Source organism: Giraffa tippelskirchi, chromosome 6 (genome assembly GCF_054371585.1).
Source record: "Giraffa tippelskirchi isolate mGirTip1 chromosome 6, T2T-mGirTip1v1.2.pri, whole genome shotgun sequence".
In the NCBI taxonomy this organism is placed as follows: domain Eukaryota; kingdom Metazoa; phylum Chordata; class Mammalia; order Artiodactyla; family Giraffidae; genus Giraffa; species Giraffa tippelskirchi.
The window spans coordinates 40,128,939-40,151,006 of NC_137280.1; the positions used below are offsets into that span (position 1 = coordinate 40,128,939).

Genomic DNA, 22,068 nt, shown 5'->3' on the forward strand with positions numbered 1-22,068 from the left:
AAGGACAGGGGATCTTGGTGTGCTGCCATTCATTGGTGGCAAAGAGTCAGACATGACTTAGTGACTGAAAAACAACCTTTTAATAGATGAGTAATCAATGTTACAAAGTACCAGATGAACTATGGATGGAGGTTCATGACATTGTACAGGAGACAGGAATCAAGACCATCCCCAAGAAAAAGAAATGCAAAAAAGCAAAATGGCTGTCTGAGGAGGCCTTACAAATAGCTGGGAAAAGAAGAGAAGCAAAAAAACAAAGGAGAAAAGGAAAGATATACATACCCATTTGAATGCAGAGTTCCAAACGAATAGCAAGGAGGGATAAGAAAGTCTTCCTCAGTAATCAGTGCAAAGAAATAGAGGAAAACAATAGAATGGGAAAGACTAGAGATCTCAAGAAAATTGGTATCTCAAGATACCAAGGGAACATTTCATGCAAATATGGGCTCAAGAAAGGACAGAAATGGTATGGACCTAACAGAAGCAGAAGATATTAAGAAGAGGTGGCAAGAATATAAAGAAAACTGTACAAAAAAGATCTTCACAACCCAGATAATCACGATGGTGTGATCACTCACCTAGAGCCAGACATCCTGGAATATGAAGTCAAGTGGGCCTTCACTACAAACAAACCTAGTGGAGGTGATGGAATTCCAATTGAGCTATTTCAAATTCTACAAGATAATGCTGTGAAAGTGCTGCACTAAATATGTCAGCAAATATGGAAAACTCAGCAGTGGCCACAGGACTGGAAAAGGTCAGTTTTCATTCCAATCCCAAAGAAAGGCAATGCCAAAGAAGGCTCAAACTACCGCACAATTGCACTCATCTCACACGCTAGTAAAGCAATGCTCAAAATTCTCCAAGCCAGGCTTCAACATTAGGTGAACCGTGAACTTCCAGATGTTCAAGATGGATTTAGAAAAGGCAGAGGAACCAGAGATCAAATTGCCAACAGCCGCTGGATCATCGAAAAAGCAAGAGAGTTCCAGAAAAACATCTATTTCTGCTTTATTGACTATGCCAAAGCCTTTGACTGTGTGGATCACAGCAAACTGTGGAAAATTCTTCAAGAGAGGGGCATACCAGACCACTGACCTGCCTTTTGAGAAACTTGTATGCAGGTCAGGAAGCAACAGTTACAACTGGACATGGAATGACAGACTGGTTCCAAATTGGGAAAGGAGTACGTCAAGGCTGTATATTGTCACTCTGCTTATTTAACTTATATGCAGAGTACATCATGAGAGATGCTGGGCTGGAAGAAGTACAAGCTGGAATCAAGATTGCCGGGAGAAATATCAATAACCTCAGATATGCAGATGACACTACCCTTATGGCAGAAAGCGAAGAAGAACTAAAGAGCCTCTTGATGAAAATGAAAGAGGAGAGTGAAAAAGTTGGCTTAAAGCTCAACATTCAGAAAACTAAGATCATGGCATCTGGTCCCATCATTTCATGGCAAATAGATGGGGGAAAAGTGGAAACAGTGGCAGACTTCCTTTTTTGGGGCTCCAAAATCACTGCAGATGGTGATTGCAGCCATGAAATTAAAAGATGCTTACCCCTTGGAAGGAAAGTTATGACCAGCCTAGACAGCATATTAAAAAGCAGAGACATTACTTTCCCAACAAAGGTCTGTCTAGTCAAGGCTGTGGTTTTTCCAGTAATCATGTATGGATGTGAGAGTTGAACTATAAAGAAAGCTGAGTGCCGAAGAATTGATGCTTTTGAACTGTGATGTTGGAGAAGACTCTTGAGAGTCCCTTGGACTGCAAAGAGATCAAACCAGTCCATCCTAAAGGAGATCAGTCCTGAGTGTTCATTGGAAGGACCAATGTTGAAGCTGAAACTCCAATACTTTGGCCACCTGATGCAAAGAACTGACTCATTTGAAAAGACTCTGATGCTGGGAAAGATTGAAGGCGTGAGGAGAAGGGGACGACAGAGGATGAGATGGTTGGATGGCATCACCGACTCAATGGTCATGAGTTTGGGTAGACTCTGGGAGTTGGTGATGAACAGGGAGTCCTGGCATGCTGTAGTCCATAGGGTCGCAAAGAGTTGGATGCAACTGAGCAACTGAACTGAACTGAATCAATGTTAAGGGCTCCCTAGGTGGTTTGGTGGTAAAGAATCTGTCTGTCAATGGAGGAGATGCAGGTTCAATCCCTGGGTCAGGAAAATCCCCTGGCAAAGTAAATGTCAACCCAATCCAGCATTCTTGCCTGGGAAATCCTATGGACAGAGGAGCTTGGCAGGCTACAGTCAATGGGGTTGCAAAAGAATTGGACACAACTTAGTGATTAAACACATACATTCAATCAATGTTAAATATGGTATATTAAATGGGACACATTCATTCTACAATATTTTAATAAAAAGTTAGTGTCTGTTTCTTTATGTACTTGGTCTTTCTTTGAATTGATATAACATTTTTTTACAATTACGAATAATACTTTGTATTATGTGTTTCAGAGTTATTTAGCCTGTAAATTATTATAAAGACCCTGATGCTGGGAAAGATTGAAGGCAGGAGAAAGGGATGACAGAGGATGAGATGGTTGGATGGCATCACAGATGCAATGGACATGAGTTTGAGTAGGCTTCAGGAGTTGGTGATGGACAGGGAAGCCTGGTGTGCTGCAGTCCATGGGGTCGCAAAGAGTTGGACGTGACTGAGCAACTGAACTGAATTGAACTGAACTGATAAATTATTACTTCAAACTTCTTTGTTTTATCTGCAGAAATCTGCCCAAAAATGTCAATAATACAAAATAAATTTATATGAAAATCATAGTATTCTAGGACTGAAATTAACTTTTAAAAGTATTTTGTTTCTCTAATAAAGGATTCATTGATTATTTATTCTTCTGATAATTTTAATGAAATATGAATTTATAAAATATGGATTACAGTTCATCAAAACGCAAAATAGCACAATTACCTCACAAATGAATTTTAGATGGAATAGCATCAACAAATTATGTCCCTTGAACTAATTATAATCACTTTGGGGGGAAAAAAACACATCTAAGTATTATTTACACATTGAAGTATAGTGCACTCAGAATAATAACTGCCAAAAACACAATTTTTCTTTGTTTTTATACAGTCTTTTGAGAAATAATCTTTCTTACAGTCTTTCTTTTTAAAGGTTTTTTTTTCATGTGGATAATTTTTTTTAGTCTTTATTGAATTTGTTGTAATATTGCTTCTGTTTTATGCTGGGATTTTTTTGGCCTTGAGTCATGTGGAATCTTAACTCCCTGAGCAGAGATTGAACCCGCGCCCCCTATAGTGTGGATGGTGAAGTCTTAACCACTGGACTGCCAGGGAAGTCCCTTTCTTATAGTCTTGTTCTAAAATATCAGAACTGCATAGCACAAATAATACTGAAAAAGAAAATATCCTGCATTCTAACTTTAAGTCTACTATTAAGACCATCTGCAACTGAGGACATAGAAGTTATTCTGTCTCCCAGTTAACTCATCTTTAAATAAGAAGATGAGATGAAGCCATCTCTACAGTCTCTTTCTTGTTCAGCATCTTATGATTTAATATACCTGAGTAGCCCCAGCATCAGGACCAAGAAGATCTATTATATTGGCCGATGAATTGTTCAGTTCTAGCCTTTTCCACACCACAGAGAGAATAAAGCTAGATTCTTCACAAAATAATTTAAAATATTTAAGGTAGTTAACAAACAAATTTAATTTAGCCTATAATAAATCTATGTGCTTACTCACATACTTAAAATGTATTGTGTATATCAAAGAGATAAACGAAAGAGTTCATGCCTCAAAAATATCTTATATGAGCACCATTTAAAAATTATTATAAAGGATTTTAATAGGAAGACCATGTATTTGGCATTACTGATGCCTACATTTTTACATGTTTTTATGTACAGATATCATAATTAAAATTTTTGAGATGATAGTTGTGAGGGAGGAGAGATAAACATGTTTTTTCATCTTTGCTTTTAGGGAACTGATGGGAGGGATTTCTGTCTGCCCCTAAAGGAAGATGCTGGAGAGCCTGGCAGACTGGCCAGGTCCCACACAGAAAATGGGGTCACTTTGCCTTCCCATGGAAGAGCAATCATCTTTCTGAGGCCCACTGCAGAGATGCCCACCTCTCACACTCATCCTGTAGCGAAATGAAGATCCAAGTCTTCAACCTAGGAACTACATTTTGTTGTCTCTTTGTCCATTGGTTACAACTCCCAGGAGAATATGGGTAAGCAATGTATCCCTTAAATCTACATTGGCACTTAAATTTATTAATATAATGAGAGGTCTTTGAGTTTTGAAAACAGCAAATTAAGATAGCCTCTTTCCTATCCAGAAGCTCTAAACTGCGATGAATGTTGTCAGTTTAATCATGTGAAAGAATTCTATCAACTTATACAAGTTTCAGGAATGAAGCTGTAATCACCTAAGCATTTGAATAGTATGTACATCTCTGGATGCTAAATGGGTAATTGATCTGCTGAATTTCATTAGGCATCTGTGATATTTATTTGAAATAATTTTAGTATCATACCCTACAAATGTTGCAAAAGAAAAAAAAAGGTCACAAGTGTGCACTTTTTTAACATTCTATGAAATAACTAGCAAATATGCAACATGTGATTATCAGGTGTTAAACTAAACACCTGATATTTATTTAGCTTCTATGGAGCCAGCCTCAAATTCTGTATTTCTAGGTCTTGTCCCTCTGGAAGTGAATGTGTTAGCCTCTTGGCATTGTCTGACTCTTTGTGACCCATGGACTGTAGACCACCAGGCTCCTCTGTCCATGTAATTCTCCAGGCAAGAAGTGAAGTGGGTTGCCATGCCCTCCTCCGGGGGATCTTCCTGACCCAGGGATTAAACTTGGGTCTCCCGCATTGCAGGCATTTTCTTTACCGTCTGTGCCACCAGGGTTGTCCCTCTAAATGGATAAAATAATGTCATATATAACTGAGTTGCCAACACTTAAAATCTTCTCTTGCCTTCTAAAAATGAGGCAAAAATTAAGAAAATTATGCGTGGAGACACAAAAACATTTACAGTAGCTAGTAGAAGTTGGATATTATGATTAAATAATTCACAAAGTAAAGATGGCTTAAAACGGTGTCAGAGCATACATAAGCCTATATATAGGGGCACTACTGCCCTGCATGGTTTTCTTCCATTCTTTGTGTTACAAGCTATTTAGTTGGTCAGCTTGTAAATTGATTGATACAGCTTTGAACTAAAATGTTTACCATAAGCTACTATGCTTATAAGTAAATTTAGCACCTTGTCTGTGGAAACCACATAGTCTGATTAAGCCATGAGAGACATCCAGAATTCAAATCGATGTTATTTAAATAGCTAGAAGAGTGTGGCTCCAAGAAATAAGAAGGACATGAAAAGAATGCAGATCATCATTAGTCCAGGGGTCTTCAGAGCTTGGGTCAAAGAAATACAAAACTGAGTCAAAGAATGTCTCAGCATGAGACAGTGACTTTCATAAATAGAAGAATTAGAGAATGATATGATCCAGCCCAAAGATGGGGTTGTTTTATAAAGCCATTTCCTTAAGTTTTGGTACTCACGACACAGTGGCCACCAGGACATCCAAAGCTCCCTTCTTAAACCCCAGTCATCGTTGCTGGACAATAAGAAATGTAGACCAACTGAAAGACAACCCTAAAAATTACTTTGGAATGTATATCCAACATTGTTTGAGATGACATACTTTTTTTTTTTCAAGTGGGTAACATATTTTAATTCCAAGCATAAGAATTAAATGTGCTGCTGCTGCTGCTAAGTCACTTCAGTCGTGTCCGACTCTGTGCGACCCCACAGACGGCAGCCCACCAAGCTCCGCCATCCCTGAGATTCTCCAGGCAAGAATACTGGAGTGGGTTGCCATTTCCTTCTCCAGTGCATGAAAGGGAAAAGTGAAAGTGAAGTCGCTCAGTCGTGTCCGACTCTCAGCGACCCCATAGACTGTAGCCTACCAGGCTCCTCCGTCCATGGGATTTTCCAGGCAAGAGTACTGGAGTGGGGTGCCATTGCCTTCTCCGAAGAATTAAATGTAGAAGCATTTGAAAGGATTAAATATAAGTTGCTAAAAAGAATAAATATTTCTGGGTAAGAAACCTATACATATTTGATATTACTTACAGTGGTTAAAAGAATGTTTTTAAAGCAACTAGTTAGCCTTGTAATTGCAATACAAAATGTATTCATGAATAATTATTTATATTTGTGGTTTTAAGTTAAAAATTGTAAGAATATCTTGATATATAATTTTTAAACAGTATTGCAAAACTTAGAACTTAAAAGTCACTGAATGTCCTAGCCTTTTAAGACTTTTAAATATATGGAAATAATTTTCAATAAACCAAGGGAAATAGTAAAGGTCAAATATGTTAAATCTATAAATGTAGCTTAAAATTTAAATTAATTAGATTTGTAAATAGTAACAAACATTAAACAAGTGTGATTGCCAAAACTTGCTAGATTTATGCATAGAACAAAAATATGTTTAAGTGAAGCTAAAGTAGAAAACCATAAATATTAAATTTGAAAATGACCTCTTAAAAAATCTTCTCTGCACATGGAAACCATCTTCAAAGACATAAAATACTAAAAATAAAAATATCACACTGAATTTTTGAAGACATATTTCTAAATCGGTTATTGTCAAGGATACTATGATAGCAACAACACTGGAAACAGTATGGCATGTCCCACAGATACTTGTTTTCTTGGACTTTTAAGCAGTCATTTCTCATATATTTAGATAAAACATAAAGGCAGTTTAGATAGACAAGCTTTTGGTGTTTAAAAATAATTCAGCTGGGGTTCTTTGTTCTTTTCCTGAGTTAGATTGGGAAAGGAGAGGCGACTTACAGAAGTGAGGAAGAGCCATTGAAAAGATATTAAGTGATGAAAAAATTATTTCCCCTGAAGGCGGCCAAAAGCTCTTAAAAAACACTTCATGGGCATGCTTGTGGTTCTGTTTTGAATTGATGGGTTTATTCCCCTTAGGTGGAAATGCTTGTGAGGTGGCCAATAAAGGAAACTGAGACCCAGTGTTAGGAATGAGCCTTGGTAAACCTGGAGGGGGTGGAGTGGGCAGAGGAAGAGAAAAGGCTTTCACATGGGGAAGTTTTGGCACTAGTTAGATTAATTAAATGCTATTAAGCTGATTGAACTTTAAAAGAGAAGTAGTTAAAGGAACTTGATTTAAAAAAAATTCCCTCAAGCCTCAAATATGAACACAGATATGGGATGGAATTATAACATAAAATATCAGAGTGGGGATCCTGAGTGTTTTTTAAGTGTTTAAACAAGGATAACAAGGACTTTCCTCAGGTAAGGTGAGTGCTACCTTTCACACAGGTTGGGAAGGTAAATTTCTATAAAGAGATGATGTAAAAGTATGCTTTTTTTAGAAGAAGTCTGAGGCGATCATTGGCAGCAGCATAAATTTCTTAAAAACTAACAAAAAAGGCCCTTTCTTGACCCCTCTTCATTTTCATATTCCAATGTATCATTCCTCTTCTTCCTCTTACAATGAAATTTCTTGAGTGTTCTCTTAACAGAGAATTCTCAATTTTTGCTCTTCCACACTCAAGCCCACACCCACAGGCAGGTTTCCCTCTATGTCCACTCTACTCAAACTGATCTCATCAATATCATCAATGGTCATTTCCCAGTCACCATCTTATTTGGTTAATCAGCAGCTTTTAGACTATCTAAGCACCTGCTCCTTCTGGACTCACTTCCATACCTTGGTTTCATGACCCCACACTTGCCTTGTTTTTCTCTGACTGCTGCATCTCCATATCTTTGCTGCTTCTTCCCCATCTCCCTAACCTCTACATGCTGAAGGATTCCCAGGGCTTAAGCCATGCCCCTCTCTGTTTCTCTCTGTCTGTCTCTGTCTCTCTCCACCTCTCTTCCCTGTTTCGTCTATATTCACTGCTTAGCTAATCACATCCAGTCTCACACATTGAAATACTATTTATAAACTAGTGGTATTATTCCAAATTATATCTTTATCCTCCACTGAATTCCAAACTAATCTATCCATCTACCCACTTTAAATCTTTACTTAGCAAGTCCAAAATTGAGTTCCAATATTCTCAATCCTACCCCCACTCCCTACTCCCTAACCAACTCAGGCAGTCTTCCTCCCATCAGTGAATGGTGTAACCCTATTTCTTCCAATTCAGGGGTCACCAAATCTGAACCATTGCTTGCTTATATATTATCTATGCTGTTTCTGTGTTACAGTGGCAGCATAGACCACAAGGCCTACAAAGCTAAACGTATTTATCATCTAGTCCTTTACAGAAAAAGTTTACCAACTGCTGTTGTAGTTGCTCAGGCCAAAAAATCCATAGTTGTCTTTACTCTTTGTTTGCTTAATAATCTTTATATGCTCTGTCAGCAAATCTTGTTGATCTTACCATCAAGATCCTGTCTATCCAGATTATACCCACTGATCATCACCATTATTGGCACCACCTTGAGTGAAGCCACCATCATTTTGTTATCTGAATTATTGAAAAAGACTCCTAGCTCAGAGAATGTTTCATATACATAAAGCCTTAATATATAAATTAATGAAGGCATAGATAAAATAAAAATGTTCAGAATTTGAGGTAAGACTACTTAAACAGGATTGGTGATTAGGAAATAAAGGATAGAATTTTTCAGTGCTTTAATTCATGCATAGCTCAATCTATACTTCAGTCAAGTGCTTTGAAAATGCCAAAGTGCTGTTTAAATGTCATCAACCTCAATAGTAATGAAAATGAGTAAAGAAATATTGGGTATAAGATGAAAAAGTACAACTGTTGCTTGACATCTGGACAATTATTTGAAAGAGAGAGAGACTTGGAAATGAGTGAATTTTCCTACACCCAAAGATGCTATTCTTTTTAACCGATTGCTGACATGTAGAAAGAGTGCGTGATGTCTGTAAATGTTGCAACTTCCCAGGATAATGTAGAAATCCTGATGTGTGTGAAATGTACCCACCTCTGTGCTGTGCTTAGTCACTAAGTTGTGTCCAACTCTGGGATCCCACGGACTGTTGCCCAACAGGCTCCTCTGTCCATGGGGATTTTCCAGGCAAGAATAACGGAGTGGGTTGCCATGCCCTCCTCCAGGTGATCTTCCCAACCCAGGGATTGAACCCAGGCCTCCCACACTGCAGGTGGATTCTTGTTGCCAAATAGCTTTTTTAAATGTAAAATTCTCTACAGTTCAACACTTGCCGAGCAAGTTAAACATGACTACTAATTGGAATGGTTGATGGGCCTATAGTTTGTGAACTCCAATGGGAGTTATCATTGTCACCAACACATTTCTGTAGATAAGTGATCTTAATACACATGGATGGTGGCAAGAAACAATGACTTTGTAGATACCTTGGCCCCAAACCTCTTTATACCAAACTTCCCCATCTGTTTTGTTATCAACAGTGGAAAATGTAAGAAATGCAAATTTCCAGATCAACCAATAGTATTAGTTGCTCAGTCATGTCCAACTCTTTGCAACTTCATGGACTGTAGCCCACTAGGCTTCTCTGTCCATGGGCTCTCCCAGGCAAGAATACTGGAGTGGGTCGCCATTTCCTTCTCCAGGGAATCTTCCTGACCCAGGGAATGAAACCAGATCTCCCACATTGCAGGCAGGCGCTGTACTATCTGAGCCAAATCCTAGATAATTCATTAATCTAGGCAGCTAGTAATTGAGTATTTATTGGGAGGCACTGGGTATTGTGAATTCAACAGTCAGCAAGACTGATATGGACTGTGCCTTATAGTTTAGGGAAGAGATAGGCAAGTTAAAGAATTACTTCTTGTTTAGTTTCTAAGTTGTGTCCAACTCTTTGCAACCCCATGGACTGTAGCTTGACAGGCTCCTCTGTCCTTGGAATTATCCAGGCAAGAATACTAGAATGGGTTGCCATTTCCTATTCCAGGGGATCTTCCCGACTCAGAGGTTGAATCTGTATCTTCTGCGTCTCCTGCACTGGCAGGCAGATTCTTTACCACTGAGCCACCTGGGAAGTCCTACCAAACAAATAAGTGAAAAATCATAAATTACAAGACATTATATAAATTAATTAGTATGTAATATAACACATTACCCGTTATCCATATACAATGTATGTTATAAAGCCACTTTCAAAAAATGTGCTACTTAAAAGTCTGCTTCTTTAGAAGCATCCTTAGTCAGTCATGTATATTCCCAAGTAAGTGTCATTCCACACTGCAGACATCTGTAGCTCACCCACAATGACCACAGGATGTCTTATGAAAATGAGTGCTGAGTGACTATTCAAGTGAAACTTTGTGATAATACAGAAATTATCACTGGAATAATTCTTTCGGTTTAACATATTCATTCTTCCAGTATATAGTCTCTTGATAAATAAATGGATATTTGAGCCACAAAATATTTTTCTCAGCTCAGTTTTATGTCCTAAATCATCTCGGATGTTTTCTCTCACCTGGGAAATCATTCCAGGGTCTCCAGTGGAAACTTTTTGAGAAAGCAGATGCCCAACCCAATCCTGGACCCAGTGAATCAACATTTCTGAGTTGGAGACCTTGAATGTGTGCTTACAAAGTTGTTCTGTGTTCTTCCGGTTAGAAATAATACTTTAAAGCTTATTCAGTGGAGTGTCATTCTGATTGCAGAGGACTTTGGGCTTCCCCTCTTCTATCTCACTCTTACTCACCCCACCCTGCTCCTGCACCCCCATACTCACACCACAGAAGAGGTTTGGGAAAAAAGGGGCATTTCTAGAAGTTAGTTTTCACTTAAAAAGACTTAGAACAGTGTCCTTCCTCTCTTTGTGACCCCATGGGTCACATGGAATTCTCCAGGCCAGAATACTAGAGTGGATAGCCTTTCCCTTCTCCAGGGGATCTTCCCAACCCAGGGATCGAACCCAAGTCTCCCTCATTGCAGGCAGATTCTTTACCAACTGAGCCACAAGGGAAGCCCAACAATGCTGGAGTGGGTAGCCTATCCCTTCTCCAGCGGATCTTCCTCACCCAGGAATCGAACTGGGGTCTCTTGCATTGCAAGTGGATTCTTTACCAGCTGAGCTATAAGGGAAGCCCTCCTTCCTTTCAGCTCTTGTATATTATTGATCCAAGATTTGATAAAAAATAAACATAGCCTTTCATCAGGAAAATGACTGGTTGCCACTGATACTGACTGCTAAGCTCTGTGAGGCTGTTTGCTCTGTACCTTCATGAAAGACAGAATTACGGATGAGAGAGGTAATGAAACCATCCTGTTTGCTGCTATGCAAATACGACAACATCATTCATTCTGAGCATGACAGTTCCAGGAGAAGGGAACACATAGTCCGTGGTGACATAGATATGAACAGAGAGAACAGATGAGGTTCATGGGGCTTATCCAAATATCAAAGGGAACTCAAAATCCCTTTATTAAATGATATATCAAAAGTGACACACACATAACATTCTGAGAATCTGAAATCTTAGAGAAAGAACAGATAAAAAATTTTAAAAGTAAGGCAATCCTTTTCCATGATAATGATATTTAAAATAATATTATTTAATAATATTTAATAATATTTAAAATACACATTTGATCTACAAGCAGCTTGGTTCATGAGAATGTGAGATGACTCAGCAGGAGCATGTTCTACCTCATTTGCCAGCCTAATATAAAAGGATGCAGCCACAGAAGTAGAATGAATGAAGACTAACTTGTCACCGGTACTCTATGCAGGTTGGATCATGTCACTTCTATGCACCTCACTGCCAGAAGAGCACACAACATTGTAAAGCAACTATACTCCAATAAAAACTAATTAAAAAATAAACAAAAAGAAAGTCAACCGTCATGAAAAGGGCCAACTATTTATTCAGACATGTTTATTATGCAAATAGATACATCTCTTACAGAAAAAATAGAGAACACACATGTTGGAATCCAACCAAGGAAAACAGCCTGGTAAAAGGCATTCCTTGCTCAGAGCCAAGCTGCTTGCAGACCCCAGGATGATCTAACTGGCAGCATTCCTGTGTGTATGTGTAACATAAGGGGTAGAGGGGAGCGGGAGAGACTTGATTTTCCATTTCCTTAATGGCACAACTTCTTACCTTTTCCAGGATTTTCAGAAGGCAAATATCTTTATGCCACCTTCCTTATGCTGGCCATACTCTGGGTGAAAGAGGTGGTGTGTAGAGGTATTTAGCACAAAAGGGCAGGAGGGTTAGAAAGAGCTGGGTGATTGGGGGTCAAGGTCTAATGCATGGATGCTCATAGCCTTCAAAGACTTGAAACACTATCATAATACAGAGTTTTCCTATGTGGCTGCCAAGGTTAGAAAGAGTACAGGAAGCAAGATTTGATTCCACATGAAGAAATGCTTTCTAATATTCAGTGATGTCCTCAGATAAAATGCATGTGGAGACATTCCCGAGCCAGTGGGCTCAAGAGCAGGAGATGAACACATGGAGGGGAGTGTGTACTGTGTCGTCTCTTAAAGCACGGGCTTTGCTGTCAGACAGAACTGCGCTCTCATCATTTTGATTTACTTGCTCTGTGACCTTGGGGAAGCTACTTACGCTCTCCAAACTTCAAATTTCCTGTCTCTAAATAAAGAAAATTGTTCCCATTTCACAAGACTGCTGTGAGGGTTAGGCGAGATAGTGACTGAAAAGAATTTAGCACAGTTTTAGCAGGACAGGTTGTACAGAAAGGTAAATATTATTATCGGAAGACCAGACACTGGAAGAGTTGTGGTCTGTGAGCTAGAAAGCTGCCTAAAATGGGAGACAGTGTGAGGTGCATTTTTGATCACAATATCTGGCAGCCTGAAGTTTAAGAGACATCAAACTTTAAATTTAGCAAGCAATCAGATAAGGTGAAAACAGATAAACCCTGAAGCAACTAACTAATCAGAAACAGAATTGTGTATAGATAATAAGGACCTTGCTTCCAGGAAAATAACATCAAACAGTGGAAGATAACAATTAGAGAACATTTCAGAGTTTTAAAATGTAATAACTCCCTTCCTTAAATCCCTCTTTAACATATGATTTATCTTTAAATTTTAAGACAACTTATTGATGGATTCTAGCAATAGTCCTCCTTTTGCAGGAAGTTAATACCTACCAGCTATCATTTAATACTTTACTTATGTGCCAGGAAGACATTTTCATGTGTGGTTAATTTTTTTTTTACCAACTCAGTGTTACAATCATCTAAAACCTGACTTCTTCATTGTTAAACTATCTTATGATACTCACGTAAACCCTTGCTATAGTATCTTGCTATTGCCCACTTAGAAGAATTCAAATGCCTTTCCGCCTACCTACTGCTTGCTGAAAACTTGCTCTCCCTGGAATGCAGAGGCAGACTGGGTAGAATGCTCATATTTAATGAAATTATGAAATGTGAATTTGATGCACTTTGTAGGATAAAAAAAAAAAGATTGTGCCCTTAAGCAACATTTCTGGACTGTTTCAGTTGGGAGTATGTGATGTGAAATTTTAAGAGTCGTGAAAAGTCTAAACACACAACTTTGGGGGCATTCTTCCATATTTGTGTCAAAAAATAAGCTTTTGGATGCTAAAATCTATCTGATTTTAGATACTATGGGTAACATGGACTGGAAACATTCAAATCATATCCCTCCAAACCGCAGTCCATGATGTATTTTATGCCAAACATTTCTCTTGACCACTTTAAACTGTTAGTCTTTATCTTCCTTGACTTCCTCCCACACCATTCTTCAGAAATTCTCATAGACAATTAAACTTCTCAAGTCCATAACCATTTAATGGTCATTGACTGACTATTAAATTGTTTTCAGATACATGAAATTCAGCACACCAGACTAGCCAGACTAGTCAACTTCTATTTTTCTGAAGTCCTTTGATTAATTTTCCCCCAAAATGTTATGCTGAGTAGGTCAGAAAGACTAGATGGACCTGGCGCCATCCAGCCCTCTGAAATAGATTTGGATTCATGTTGAGTTAAGTCTCAGCACTGATTCTAAAAAATAAAATAAATAAATAAATAAAGATACATGAAACTTTCTTGCAAAAATTCTTGAGTAGATTCCCAGACATAAAATCATCCATCCATGCTGTCTCCATGATACTACCCTACCACCATTATGTAAAGTGGTACATTCTGATTACCAAGGCATAATTCCCATCCCAAATTCTTTGTATTGAAAGAATGTTCCCTCCCACACACTAGCTACTTTTTTCAACTTCTCTAGATGTGCACCCTGGATGACAAACCTTCAGCTACCTAATGACTACCAGAAACCTGCACTTTATTTTGTTTTCTCCAAATCAGGGAAATTTAATTGTTAGTCAAAAACAGAGGCATCCTCCATGGCTGCCCCCCAATGTAAATCCTCATGCCACTTCTTCATATAAATCCCTCACCCCTACTGATTCAAGGCCCAAATTCATTTTGTCCCTATGACCTTAAGCATCACTAAGGCCAATTCTCTCTCACCCAGGCGATTATAATGGTCTCTTGACTATGCTGTTACTTCTGCCTCTCTCCAATCCCTCTCTCAACCTAAAGCCAGAATGACCCTTCTGAAAGGCAAACTAATTCCACAACTTAAAACCCTCAACCACTTGCCTTGATCTTAGAATAAAATTCAAATTTCTGCTTACCTTCCCAGCCCCATCAAATATCACTTTTTCTTTTAGCCTCTACAGCCAAGCCACACTGAATTTTATCCTTCAATGTATGTGCACCTTCTCAGAACACCCTTCCTCACCTACCACCCATTCACTTTTTCCAACTCCTGCCTGCACAACTTTTATTTATTTTCATATTTAATATTTGAAATCATTTCCTCTTGGAAGTCTTCCCTGCCTCTCTAGCCCAGTCCAAGTTTGGGCTAGGTATGTGCCTTGTGATCCCATGGTACCCTTTATTTATTCTACTTTAGCACTCAGCTCACTGCTTTGCCCACTTGCTTGTCTGTTTTCTCAGTACTTCCTATAAAAAAGTGTCTTTTTGCTCCCCACTGAATCCCTCAGTATGTCAGGCACATAAATAAATATTGTGGAATGAGGGACTGAATACTGAGTGACTCCTGCCCAGCAGAGTGGAGTGCCATACTTACACGCTCTTTACATGGAATGCCCAGCAAAAGTTAGAAGATGTCATTCAGTTGTTCCACAGGTTTTGACTGAGTGTTCTCTGTGGGACAGAAATGATTCTAGGTTCTACAAATAGGCAAAAGGAGAAGGGCATGGCCGAGGATGATGTGGTTGGATAGAATCACCGACTCAATCGACATGAACCTGAGCAAACCCCAGGAGGTAGTGAAGGGCAGAGGAGACTGGCATGCTATAGTCCATGGGGTCGCAAAGAATCAGATACAACTTAGTGACTGAACAACAACAACAAATAGCAGAAATATAATAAAATTATTTTCTATACCATGGCATATGGTCAAATATTATTTGCCACCAGAAAAAGCAATGTTGAGTACTAGGAAATACGGTCCACATATATGTAGCCTATGTGTGATTCAAAGCTCTTCTACCAAGCACGGTGAGGCTCTGAATCACATCATGATAACGTTTTCACATTTGCACTTCTTGGAGTCTGTATTCAAAACAATCACAAACAAAAATGTCCTAGCCTTCAGCTGGCTACACAAGTAGAGAGCTGAACACTCATATATAAGCAATAATAACTTAGAAATGCTATGCAACGTGCACCTGGGGAGAAAATTCCTATAAAATGTGCCTGGTCTCCATTCGAAGCCAAGACTCTTAAAAGGTTCTACATGTAGGAGAACAGGAATGCGGAGTTTCAAGTGTGCTGGAGAAATGCCTTCCTGTCAGCAGTCTTTCTCACTTCCCTGTTGGCTGGCAACATTCTCAGGAGGCTTTCTAGTGGTCAGAAAAGCATTCATTGAAAAAAAAAATTGGTTAGACACATCAAGTTACTCATGTTTATAAAAGAGAAATTGAGTTATCCTTCCCAAATTAGAGGAAATGTGCCATCTAGTACAGTATATGATTTCATTTAAAAAAAAAAAAGATAAGTATAGACATCACAAATGTTTAGTCAACTATTGAATAAAGGGAAAAAATGTCATTTACATTATCCACATTCTCTTCCACACGAAGCCCAAATAAACAAAACTTGAGTTTTTCCTTATTCTCAAGACATAAATTACTGTAGGCCAATATTTTATTGTGCTATTTCTGAGGACAGATTAATCTCTTCTCCATTCACTCATTTGAGTCATGCTTTCTGTAACTTTACCACCTGCTGTGACTTGGAAACTAGTATTTTTCTCTTCTCCAGAAAAATATAGGAAGACTTATTCCCTTAGCTCTGCAAGTAATATTTGCAGGCACCAGACAAACAAAATTGGCCATATTATCAATATAGCAACTTTGGCTTCTTGAAATTACATTATGCTTTTTTAGTTTTAAGGTTTTTAGCTCATATCCATCATTATCTTCATGCTGTCCCCTACCTGTCTTTCCACCATTCTCTACCATCTATGAAGACTGCTATCACATGTGCATATGAACTACTTCCATTAGCTGTTCATACCTGTCAAAGCATGTAGGTGTAGGTGTCTGGCTTTTCCTTTGTTGTTGTTTTAGTCACTAAGTGGTATAGGATTCTTTTGCAACCCCATGGACTGTAGTCTGCCAGGCTCTTCTGTCCACGGGATTTTCCAAGCAAGAAGAATACTGGAGTGGGCTACCATCTCCTTCTCCAGGGGTTTTCCTGACCCAGGGATTGAACCTGTGTATCCTGCCTTAGCAGGTGAATTCTTTACCACTGAGCCTCCAGGGAAGCCCAGCTACTCCTTACCTTTGCTAAAAGAATGGCCCCACTGATTCAATGGCCCCACTGATGGTTGCTAATTCTTGGCTCATCTTCACAGCCAATCTAAGCTCCCTGAATTGCCAGGTGTCACCTTTCTCTGCACCTTTGACCCAGCTATAAGGCCTCCTTGGCCTCCCTAATTGCTCTTATATTAAGTGATCCTCAATCTGTTCTCAAAATCCTTGACAACATTAATAATGTGCTATGCTTTTTCTCTCCTGGTGATTTTGTTCATGTATTGATTTACTTACTATAACAGTCAATCCTGCACCTTCCTGAGCATCTATTTCAAATACCCTTCCTCCAAAGAGCCTTTCATGATTTGCCAACTTTAGATTACCTCTTCTTTCTGTGACTTCTCCATGGTATTTTGGCATTTGTCTGTACTGTTTTATTACATCAATCTTACACAGCAGTGTCTTACACTGTGTTATATTGAGTCTTACAGTGTGCTTAGGGTTTTCTTTTTTTTCTCCCTGCTTGTTTTTCCTGTTTTGTTTACACTTTAAGTACAAAGATTTCTGTTATCTTTGGCTCTTATCCTCTCACAAAAGGACTTCACATTTTTAAAAATTCATTCAATTGACTTAAATTCAAGAAATATCCTACAAATTTTACTCCATGTGTGAGTCTTGTAATCTTATTCTTTTAAGGATGATTCTTATTCTGAGAAACTAGTGTGGTTTAGAGTCATAGTTTAAGTTGCCCTTAGAAAGAATGAAAAACAGCTGGTGTCCAAGAAGCTCTGGAAATTTGTCAAGAAATTAATTGTAGAACAGAAGCCAAGAGCTTGATTTGCATATCTTAAACTCTATCTATTATTATTTTTTGACAGGATACAATGTTTGGAAAATTAAATATTTCTAAGTACGTGCTTTTCACTAAAATCATGGCCAATATACCCAAAGAAAATATTATACATTATAATATGAATGTCACCAGTCTCATGTTCAAATTGTGTCCACTTAATTGACTCAAGCATATATGAACATAATCAAGTACTTGAAGATAAAATCAGTTAATTTTAAGGGGATTTCTTTTTTAGAATTTTGAAAAACTTTTGTATTTTAGGTGCACAAGATAAAATATTATTATAAATGATGAGTGAACTTTAAATATAAATAATAATATCAAAATTGATCCAAGTTTTAAACAGATAACAATTCATAGGGATTTCAAATAAATTCACCAAATAATGCTTGATTACTGTCTGTACACAAGAAATTTCCCAAGAAAATAGATATACAAAGGTGAATAAACAGACTTAGCCACTCTGAAAGCTTAAAATTAGGAAGTTTGTAAAAGAATGAAACTAGAACACTGTCTAACACCACACACAAAAATAAACTCAAAATGGATTAAAGATCTAAACGTAAGACCAGAAACTGTAAAACTCCTAGAGGAAAACAGGCAAAATACTCTCCAACATAAACCACAGCAGGATCTTCTATGACCCACCTCCCAGAATATTGGAAATAAAAACAAAAATAAACAAATGGGACCTAATTAAAATTAAAAGCTTCTGCACAACAAAGGAAACTTTAAGCAAGGTGAAAAGACAGCCTTCAGAATGGGAGAAAATAATAGCAAATGAAGCAATGGACAAATAATTAATTTCAAAAATATACAAGCAACTCCTGCAGCTCAATTCCAGAAAAGTAAACGACCCAATGAAAAAGTGGGCCAAAGAACTAAACAGACATTTCTCCAAAGAAGACATACAGATGGCTAACAAACACATGAAAAGATGCTCAGCATCACTCATTATCAGAGAAATGCAAATCAAAACCACAATGAGGTACCATTTCATGCCAGTCAGAATGGCTGCTATCTGAAAGTCTACAAGCAATAAATGCTGGAGAGGGTGTGGAGAAAAGGGAACCCTATTGCACCATTGGTGGAAATGCAAACTAGTACAGCCACTATGGATAACAGTGTGGAGATTCCTTAAAAAACTGGAAATAGAACTGCCATATGACCCAGCATTCCCACTGCTGGGCATACACACCGAGGAAACCAGAATTGAAAGAGACACCCAAAGTGTGCCCCAGTATTCATCACAGCACTGTTTGTAATAGCCAGGACATGGAAGCAACCTAGATGTCCATCATCAGATGAATGGATAAGAAAGATGTGGTACATATACACACTGGAATATTACTCAGCCATTAAAAAGAATACATTCAAATCAGTTCTAATGAGGTGGATGAAACTGGAGCCTATTATACAGGGTGAAGTAAGCCAGAAAGAAAAACACCAATACAGTATACTAATGCATGTATATAGAATTTAGAAAGATGGTAACGATAACCCTGTATGCAAGACAGCAAAAGAGACGCAGATGTATAGAACAGTCTTTTGGACTCTATGGGAGAGGGCAAGGGCAGGATATTATGGGAGAATGGCATTGAAGCATGTAAATTATCATATGTGAAACGAATCACCAGTCCAGTTTCGATGCATGAGGCAGGGTGCTCGGAGCTGGTGCACTGGGATGACCCAGAAGGATGGGATGGTGAGGGAGGTGGGAGGGGGGTTCTGGATGGGGAACACATGTACACCCATGGCAGATTCATGTCAATGTATGGCAAAACCAATACAATATTGTAAAGTAAAAAAATAAATAAATAAAAAAGGAAGTTTGCAGGAAATATACAAATAATTATAAATTGGATCTGATTTTGATAAGAGCAGTATGATAGACATAATAGGTTACAGTGACTTGAAGGAGAGATGAAATATGGCTGTGAATATAGGAAGTGTCAATAAAGAACAAAACATTCCTAAAGAACACAGGAGATTTGGTTTGATTTCTGGGTCAGGAAGATCCCTTGAAGAAGGAAATGGCAACCCACTCCAGTGTTCTTGCCTGGGAAATCCCATGGACAGAGAAGCCTGGTAAGCTACAGTGTATGGGGTCACAAAAAGAAGGACACAGCTGAGCACACACACACAAGTTAAGGAGAAGACAGTAGAAGGTGAGGAAATAGCATGGGAAAAGTCTTAGAAAAGTTGTGAATGAAGGTGATTTCAGGTCAGGCTGGTGCATTTAGAAAGAGCCTTGAGCTGAAGAACATCTTCTGTGAGGGTCCCACAGTGCTATCACCCACCAAGAGGGACAGTTTGAACACAGAGCTGGGAGCAGCAGTGAGATAAGTATCCTCAGTTTTTGAGGCCTATTTTGAGGTTAGGAATGGAACTTACTTTCAGATTGTTCACAATCCAAAGCAATGTTAAACAAATTAGAAGTAACTGTGTTCAACTGAGATTTGTATTTTTCACCTGACCTGGGGGTTAAAGTCGCTTACATTCCTGCTCTGACCTCAAATTTTTACTTCCCTCAAAGTTTCTCTGAGTCTGCATGAGGGATCCAGTGAATTATTTCAGCTGGTCCATTTACTCATAGAGACTTTTGTTGTTATTTAGTTGCTAAGTCATATTTGATTCTTTTGCAACTCCATGGACTGTAGCCCACCCCGCTCCTCTGCTCATGGGGTTTTCCAGGCAAGAATACTGGAGTGGGTTGCCATTTCCTTCTCCAGGGGATCTTCCCAACCCAAGGATCAAGCCCACATCTCCTGTGTTGGCAGTGGATTCTTTAACACTGAGCCACCTGGGAAGCCCCACAAAGACTTAGGAGTTCACTAAACTGACCATGTTTTTCTAACTGAACTAATCTTCTCCCTTCCCCACCCCACCGCCCCCACCTTAGGGGCTTTACTCAGGCTCTTACCTCTGTCTGCAAGAGTCTTCCCTCATCTATCGATGTGGCTCCCTCCCTCCCCTTACTCCAGGACATTCTAAGGAAGCCTTTCACTGACTATACTATGAAATATCCAAACCTCAACCAGCTTTATTTTTCTTCATAAACGTATCACTTTCGGACATACTGTGTAATTTGTTGATCTTGTTTATTGTCTGAATCCTCACCCAGGGGGGCAAGGATTATCTATTTTATTCACAGATTTATTCTGGGTGTTTAGAATAGTGTCTCACATATAGTAAATGCTCAATAAACAGTAAGTGAATAAATATATGTGTGATGAACTATATGGAGTATTTACATGACAATTTGAGACGATGTTACTTTACTTTATAGTACAGTACTATACTACTGTTTTTCATTCTTTACTAAGTGAAGTGGAAGTGGAAGTGTTAGTCTCTCAGTTGTGTCTGACTCTTTGTACCCCTTTGGTAAACTATAGCCCATCAGGCTCCTCTGTCCATGGAATTCTTTAGGCATGAATACTGGAGTGGGTTGCCATTCCCTTCTCCAGAGTATCTTCCCAGTCCAGGGATCGAACATGGGTATCCTGCATTGCAGGTAGATTCTTTACCATCTGAGGCACCAAGGGCACCCTTACCAAGTGGAGGAAGATTTATAAAGCATTTACCATACAACTAGCATTGTATCTGATTCTTACAAAATAAATCATATATAGTGGCTCCCATAGTTCAAAAGCAAATAATAAGAAAGGGATGTCAAACAGAATATGAAAACTATATGATTTCAACTGGCACCATAGAGGAGGAAACGGATATCCTAGTATTTCCAGCAGTTCCCCCAATGTAGTATTTGCTCAGTCTAACAAATGGAAAGATGCCCCCCAATATAAGCATAGGCTTTGAAATTGCACAGACCTAAATTATAATTCCAGTGATACTATTCATTATCCAAACCACCTTTGCCTAGTCATTAACTTCTCTGGGCCTAAGTGATCTCATTTGTAAAATGAGGATCATAATCTTAACCTCATAGGGAGACTGTGAGCTATCAAATGAGATCATCTATGGAAACAACCAAATCTTCGGCTTATAGAAGCAATTTAATAATTGCATGTGGAATCAATTTGTGATCAGTGGGGAAAAACATAACTGGAAAAATATGGCTTTTTAAAATGCATTTCCACTGTGTTGTACCCTACATATTATTCATGATCAACCCTCTTCCCTCCATATTATTGAAATAATAAATTACACTACATATTGATTGGCTATTGTATAAATTGTTGTTCTCATTTTACAGAGAAGAAAGTTCAGTCTTATGTATATTAAGCAACCTGCACAAGGCCACAAAACAAGCAGTACAGTTAGGACTTCAACCAAGATGAGCTTCTCTCCAGAACCAGTTCATTTGTCTTGATCCTCACCTTAGTCTGCATAGCGATATGATCACCATCAA

General features: G+C 38.5%; 2 protein-coding genes across 2 annotated transcripts in view; one reads left to right on the plus strand and one right to left on the minus strand.

The window, feature by feature from the left end:
• JPH1 (junctophilin 1) overlaps positions 1-22,068 on the plus strand; it is a 620,000-nt gene that overhangs the window by 31,347 nt on the left and 566,585 nt on the right. The window contains exon 2 of the mRNA XM_081501555.1: positions 3,990-4,242. The gene's annotated coding sequence lies outside the window, so the exon portion shown is untranslated. The remainder of the gene's footprint in view (positions 1-3,989; positions 4,243-22,068) is intronic.
• PI15 (peptidase inhibitor 15) overlaps positions 1-22,068 on the minus strand; it is a 37,140-nt gene that overhangs the window by 12,417 nt on the left and 2,655 nt on the right. The gene's annotated exons all lie outside the window — the stretch shown is intronic.